The sequence below is a fragment of the Arachis stenosperma genome, chromosome 7 (genome assembly GCF_014773155.1).
Source record: "Arachis stenosperma cultivar V10309 chromosome 7, arast.V10309.gnm1.PFL2, whole genome shotgun sequence".
Lineage (NCBI taxonomy): Eukaryota > Viridiplantae > Streptophyta > Magnoliopsida > Fabales > Fabaceae > Arachis > Arachis stenosperma.
In genome coordinates, this window is record NC_080383.1 from 66,259,425 (window position 1) to 66,266,829 (window position 7,405).

At 37.7% G+C, this 7,405-nt stretch overlaps 1 non-coding gene across 1 annotated transcript; it reads right to left on the bottom strand.

Annotated features, from left to right (window-relative positions):
* Positions 1–2,490: 2,490 nt before the first annotated feature.
* Positions 2,491–2,594, bottom strand: LOC130942384 (small nucleolar RNA R71). Its single transcript, XR_009070955.1, has one exon. It is a non-coding gene; the product is annotated as a small nucleolar RNA R71 (small nucleolar RNA).
* Between the last annotated feature and the right edge of the window lie 4,811 nt (positions 2,595–7,405).

The following is a 7,405-nucleotide window of genomic DNA, read 5'->3' on the forward strand; positions in this document are numbered from 1 at the left end:
GATGCCCTACATACAGCTTGCCATGGAATGGAGTAAGAAGGATTGGAAGAGCGAGTAGTGAAGTAGAGTTTTCAAGAGGAGCACAGCATCTCCATACGCCTATCTGAAATTCCCACTCTTGATTTACATAAGTATTTCTATCCCTTTTTATTTTCTATTTATTATTAATTATTCGAAAATCCATAAACCAATTTAATCTGCCTAACTGAGATTTACAAGGTGACCATAGCTTGCTTCATACCAACAATCTCTGTGGGATCGACCCTTACTCGCGTAAGGTTTATTACTTGGACGACCCAGTACACTTGCTGGTTAGTTGAACGGAGTTGTGAATTCAAATAAAGCCAATTATTAAATTTCATACAAGTACAAAGAGCATGTGATCACAATTTTGTCCACCAAGTTTTTGGCGCCGTTGCCGGGGATTGTTCGAGTATGGACAACTGACGGTTCATCTTGTTGCTCAGATTAGGTAATTTTCTTTTCAAAAACTTTTTCAAAATTTTTCTTTTCGTTTTTTCGTTTTTCCAAAAAAAAATTTTCGAAAAAAAACAAAATTTAATAAAAATCCAAAAAAAATTAGAAAATCATAAAAATCAAAAATATTTTGTGTTTCTTGTTTGAGTCTTGAGTCAATTTTTAAAGTTTGGTGTCAATTGCATGCTTTAAAAATTTTCCTTGCATTTTTCGAAAATTCCATGCATTCATAGTGTTCTTCATGATCTTCAAGTTGTTCTTGATAAGTCCTCTTGTTTGATCTTGATGTTTTCTTATTTTGTGTTGTTTATTGTTTTTCATATGCATTTTTCGTTTGTTAGAGTCCATGCATTCAAGATTTCTAAGTTTGGTATCTTGCATGTTCTCTTTGCATCAAAGATTTTTCAAAATTATGTTCTTGATGTTCATTATGATCTTCAAAGTGTTCTTGGTGTTCATCTTGACATTCATAGCATTCTTGCATGCATTCATTGTTTTGATTTAAAAATTTCATGTATTTAGTATTTTTGTTGTTTTTCTCTCTCATAATTAAAAATTCAAAAATCAAAAAAATATCTTTTCCTTATTTCCCTCCAAATTTTCGAAATTTTGGGTTGACTTGATCAAAAATTTTCAAAATTAGTTGTTTCTTACAAGTCAAATCAAAATTTCAATTTTAAAAATCTTATCTTTTTAAAAAATCTTTTTCAAAAATCATATCTTTTTCATTTTTTATCATTTTCGAAAATTTCAAAAATATTTTTTCAAATTATTTTCAAAATCTTTTTCTTATCTTTATATCAAATTTTCGAAAATTAGCTAACAATTAATGTGATTGGTTCAAAAATTTGAAGTTTGTTACTTTCTTGTTAAGAAAGGTTCAATCTTTAAGTTCTAGAATCTTATCTTGTAGTTTCTTGTTAGTCAAGTCATTTTAAAAAAAAATTAGATCTTTTTATCTTTTATCTTATCTTTTTCAAAAATTTTATCTTTTTCAAAATTTGATTTCAAAATATCTTATCTAACTTCTTATCTTCTTATCTTTTTCAAATTTGATTTCAAATCTTTTTCAATCAACTAACTAACTTTTTGTTTGTTTCTTATCTTTTTCAAAACCACCTAACTACTTTTCCCTCTTCAATTTTCAAAAATACCTCTCTCTTTTTCAAAAATTCTTTTTAATTAATTAATTGTTTTAAATTTTAATTTCAATTATATTTTATCTTTAATTTTCGAAAATTACTAACCCCTTTTTCAAAATTATTTTTGAAATTTTCCTTCTCTTTTTATTCTATTTAATTATTTATTTACTAACACTTCTCTTCACCTCTCTTCATCTAAAAATCCGAACTTATTATATCCCTTGTGTTTGGATTTTTCACTTTTTCTTCTACCCCCTTCTTTTTCTACTAACATAAAGGAATCTCTATACTGTGACATAGAAGATTCCTCTTCTTTTCTTGTTTTCTTCTCTTTCATATGAGCAGGAACAGGAAAAAAGGCACTCTTGTTGAAATTGATCCAGAACCTGAAAGGACTCTGAAAAGAAAATTAAGAGAAACTAAATTACAACAATCCAGAAACAACCTTTCAGAAATTTTCGAACAAGAGAAGGAGATGGCAGCCGAAAATAATAATAATGCAAGGAGAATGCTTGGTGACTTCACAAAGCCAACATCCAAGTTTGATGGAAGAAGCATCTCCATTCCTGCCATTGGAGCCAACAACTTTGAGCTGAAACCTCAGCTAGTTGCCTTAATGCAACAAAACTGCAAGTTTTATGGACTTCCATCTGAAGATCCTTACTAGTTTTTAACTGAGTTCTTGCAGATCTGTGAGACTGTAAAGACGAATGGAGTTGATCCTGAAGTCTACAGACTCATGCTTTTCCCTTTTGCTGTAAGAGACAGAGCTAGAATATGGTTGGATTCACAACCCAAGGATAGCCTGGACTCCTGGGATAAGCTGGTCACTGCCTTCTTGGATAAATTCTTTCCTCCTCAAAAGCTGAGCAAGCTGAGAGTGGATGTTCAAACCTTCAAACAAAAAGATGGTGAATGCCTCTATGAAGCTTGGGAAAGATACAAGCAGCTGACCAAAAGATGTCCATCTGACATGTTTTCAGAATGGACCATATTAGATATATTCTATTATGGTCTCTCTGAATTTTCGAAAATGTCATTGGACCATTCTGCAGGTGGATCTATTCACCTAAAGAAAACGCCTGAAGAGGCTCAAGAACTCATTGACATGGTTGCAAACAACCAATTCATGTACACTTCTGAGAGGAATTCCGTGAATAATGGGATACCTCAGAAGAAAGGAGTTCTTGAAATTGATGCTCTGAATGCCATATTGGCTCAGAACAAAGTGTTGACTCAACAGGTCAAAATGATCTCTCAAAATCTGAATGGATGGCAACATGCATCCAACAGTACTAAAGAAGTAGCTTCTGAAGAAGCTTATGATCCTGAAAACCCTGCCATGGCAGAGGTTAATTACATGGGTGAACCTTATGGAAACACCTACAATTCATCCTGGAGAAATCATCCAAATTTCTCATGGAAGGATCAACAAAAGCCTCAACAAGGCTTTAACAATGGTGGACGCAATAGGCTGAGCAATAGCAAGCCTTTTCCATCATCTTCTCAGCAACAGACAGAGAATTCTGAACAAAACACTTCTAATTTAGCCAATCTAGTCTCTGATCTGTCAAAGGCCACCTTCAGTTTCATGAGTGAAACAAGATCCTCCATCAGAAATCTGGAGGCACAAGTGGGCCAGCTGAGTAAGAAAGTCATTGAAACTCCTCCCAGTATTCTCCCAAGCAATACAGAAGAGAATCCAAAAGGAGAGTGCAAGGCCATTGATACAATCAATATGGCCGAATGCACAAGGGAGGAGGAGGACGAAAATCCTAGTGAGGAAGACCTCCTGGGACGTCCCTCAAGCAAGAAGGAGTTTCCTATTAAGGATCCAAAGGAATCTGAAGCTCATATAGAGACCATAGAGATTCCATTAAATCTCCTTCTGCCATTCATGAGCTCTGAAGACTATTCTTCCTCTGAAAAGGACGAAGATGTGACTGGAGAGCAAGTTGCTCAATATTTAGGAGCTATCATGAAGCTGAATGCCAAGTTGTTTGGTAATGAGACTTGGGAAAGTGAACCTCCCTTGCTCATTAGTGAACTGGATACCTGGATTCAACAAATTTTACCTCAAAAGAGACAAGATCCTGGCAAGTTCTTAATACCTTGTACCATAGGCACCATGACCTTTGCAAAAGCTCTGTGTGATCTGGGGTCACGGATAAATCTTATGCCACTCTCTGTAATGGAGAAGCTGGGGATCATTGAGGTACAACCTGCCTTGTTCTCACTACAATTGGCAGACAAGTCATTGAGACAAGCTTATGGAATAGTAGAGGACGTGTTAGTAAAGGTTGAAGGCCTTTACATCCCTGCTGATTTCATAATCTTAGACACTAGGAAGGAAGAGGATGATTGCATCATCCTTGGAAGACCTTTCCTAGCCACAGCAGGAGCTGTGATAGATGTCAACAGAGGTGAATTAGTCCTTCAATTGAATGGGGACTACCTTGTGTTTAAGGCACATGGCCATCCCTCTGTGACAAAAGAGAGTAAGCATGAAGAGCTTCTCTCAGTTCAGAGTCAAGAAGAGCCCCCACAGTCAAACTCTAAGTTTGGTGTTGGGAGGCCACAACCAAACTCTAAGTTTGGTGTTAAGACCCCATATCCAAACTCTAAGTTTGGTGTTGGGACTATACAACATTGACCTGATCACCTTGTGGCTCCATGAGAGCCACTGTCAAGCTATTGACATTAAAGAAGCGCTTGTTGGGAGGCAACCCAATTTTATTTATCTAATTTTTATTTTATTTTATTGTTATTTTGTGTTTTATTAGGTACATGATCATGAGGAGTCACGAAAAAATCATAAAAATTAAAAATAGAATCAAAAACAGCAGAAGAAAAAATTCACACCCTGGAGGACGCACAGGCTGGCGTTCAACGCCAGTAAGATGCATCTGGCCGGCGTTCAACGCCAGAACAGAGCATCATTCTGGCGCTGAACGCCAGAAACAAGCAACATTCTGGCGCTGAACGCCAGGAATGTGCCTAGAGAAGAAAAGCTGGCGCTGAACGCCAGTAACAAGCATGAAACTGGCGTTCAACGCCAGAAACATGCTTTACATGGGCGTTGAACGCCCAGAACGTGCACCAATGGGCGTTTAAACGCCAGAATGGTGTGCCAAGGCATTTTACATGCCTATTTGGTGCAAGGATGGAATTCCTTGACACCTCAGGACCTGTGGACCCCACAGGATCACCTCGGGATCTGTGGACCCCACAGGATCCCCACCTAACATATTCCTACCTTACCTCCTAATCCTAGTTTTTGTGATGACTATTCCCAATATCACACTTCCCTACACTCTTCACCAATCACCTCAATTCCTCTTCCCAATCACCCCCTTCACCACTCACATCCATCCACTCTTCCCCATAAACCCCACCTACCTTCAAAATTTCAAAAACATTTTCCCACCCATTCCCACCCTAAATGGCCGAACCTACTTCTCTCCCTCTCCTCCATATTTTCTTCTTCTTCTTCTTCTTTTCTTTCTTCTATTGCTCGAGGGCGAGCAATATTTTAAGTTTGGTGTGGTAAAAGCATAAGCTTTTTTTTGTTTTTCCATTACCATCAATGGCACCTAAGGCCGGAGTATCCTCTAGAAAAGGAAAAGGGAAGACAAAATCTTTCACCTCCGAGTCATGGGAGATGGAAAGATTCATCTCCAAGAGCCATCAAGACCACTTCTATGATGTTGTGGCAAAGAAGAAGGTGATCCCCGAGGTCCCTTTCAAGCTCAAAAAGAATGAGTATCCGGAGATCCGACATGAAATCCGAAGAAGAGGTTGGGAAGTCCTAACCAACCCCATGCAACAAGTCGGAATCTTAATGGTTCAAGAGTTCTATGCCAATGCATGGATCACTAGGAACCATGATCAAAGTATGAACCCGAGTCCAAAGAATTATCTCACAATGGTTCGGGGGAAATACTTAGATTTTAGTCCGAAAAATGTGAGGTTGGCGTTTCACTTGCCCATGATGCAAGGAGATGAACGCCCCTACACTAGAAGGGTCAACTTTAATCAAAGGTTGGACCAAGTCCTTATGGACATATGTGTAGAAGGAGCTCAATGGAAGAGAGACTCCAAAGGCAAGCCAGTCCAACTAAGAAGACTGGATCTCAAGCCTGTGGCTAGAGGATGGTTGGAGTTCATTCAACGCTCCATCATTCCTACTAGCAACCGATCTGAAGTTACTGTGGATCGGGCCATCATGATTCATGGCATCATGATTGGAGAGGAAGTAGAAGTTCATGAGGTCATCTCCAATGAAATCTACAAAATAGCCGACAAGCCCTCACCTATGGCACGGCTAGCTTTTCCTCACCTTATTTGCCATCTATGTTACTCAGCTGGAGTTATCATAGAAGGAGACATCCTCATTGAAGAGGATAAGCCCATCACCAAGAAGAGGATGGAGCAAGCAAGAGAGACCCTTCACGGTTCTCAAGAGATGCATGAGGAAGCTCATCATCAAGAAATCCCTGAGATGCCTCAAGGGATGCACTTTCCTCCCAACAACTATTGGGAATAACTCAACACCTCCTTAGAAGATTTGAACCACAATGTGGAACAATTAAGGGTGGAACATCATGAGCACTCCATCATTCTCCATGAAATAAGAGAAGATCAAAAAGCAATAAGGGAGGAGCAACAAAGGCAAGGAAGGGACATAGAAGAGCTTAAGAACATCATTGGTCCTTCAAGAAGAAGACGCCACTAAAGGTGGATTCATTCCTTGTTCTTTATTTCTTTCTGTTTTCAGTTTTTAATGTTGTGTTTATCTATGTTTTGTGTCTTTATTTCATGATCATTAGTATGTAGTAACTATGTCTTAAAGCTATGAATAAATTCCATTAATCCTTCACCTCTCTTAAAAGAAAAATGTTTTAATTCAAAAGAACAAGAAGTACATGAATTTCGAATTTATCCTTGAATTTAATTTAATTATATTGATGTGGTGACAATACTTTTGTTTTCTAAATGAATGCTTGAACAGTGCATATTTTTGATCTTGTTGTTTATGAATGTTAAAATTGTTGGCTCTTGAAAGAATGATGAACAAAGAGAAATGTTATTGAGGATCTGAAAAATCATGAAATTGATTCTTGAAGCAAGAAAAAGCAGTGAACAAGAAGAAGCTTGCGAAAAAAAAATATGGCGAAAAAAATAGAAAGAAAAAGAAAAAGCAAGCAGAAAAAGCCAATAGCCCTTAAAACCAAAAGGCAAGGGTAAAAAGGATCCAAGGCTTTGAGCATCAATGGATAGGAGGGCCCAAGGAAATAAAATCCAGGCCAAAGCGGCTAAATCAAGCTGTCCCTAACCATGTGCTTGTGTCATGAAGGTCCAAGTAAAAAGCTTGAGACTGAGTGGTTAGAGTTGTGATCCAAAGCAAAAAAAAGAGTGTGCTTAAGAGCTCTGGACACCACTAACTGGGGACTCTAGCAAAGCTAAGTCACAATCTGAAAAGGTTCACCCAGTTATGTGTCTGTGGCATTTATGTATCCGGTGGTAATACTGGAAAACAAAGTGCTTAGGGCCACGGCCAAGACTCATAAGTAGTTGTGTTCAAGAATCAATATGCTTAACTAGGAAAGTCAATAACACGATCCGAAATTCTAAGTTCCTAGAGAAGCCAATCATTCTAAACTTCAAAGGAAAAAGTGAGATGCCAAAACTGTTCAGAAGCAAAAAGCTACAAGTCCCGCTCATCTAATTATAATTAATATTCATTGATATCCTGGAATTTATAGTATATTCTCTTCTTTTTATCC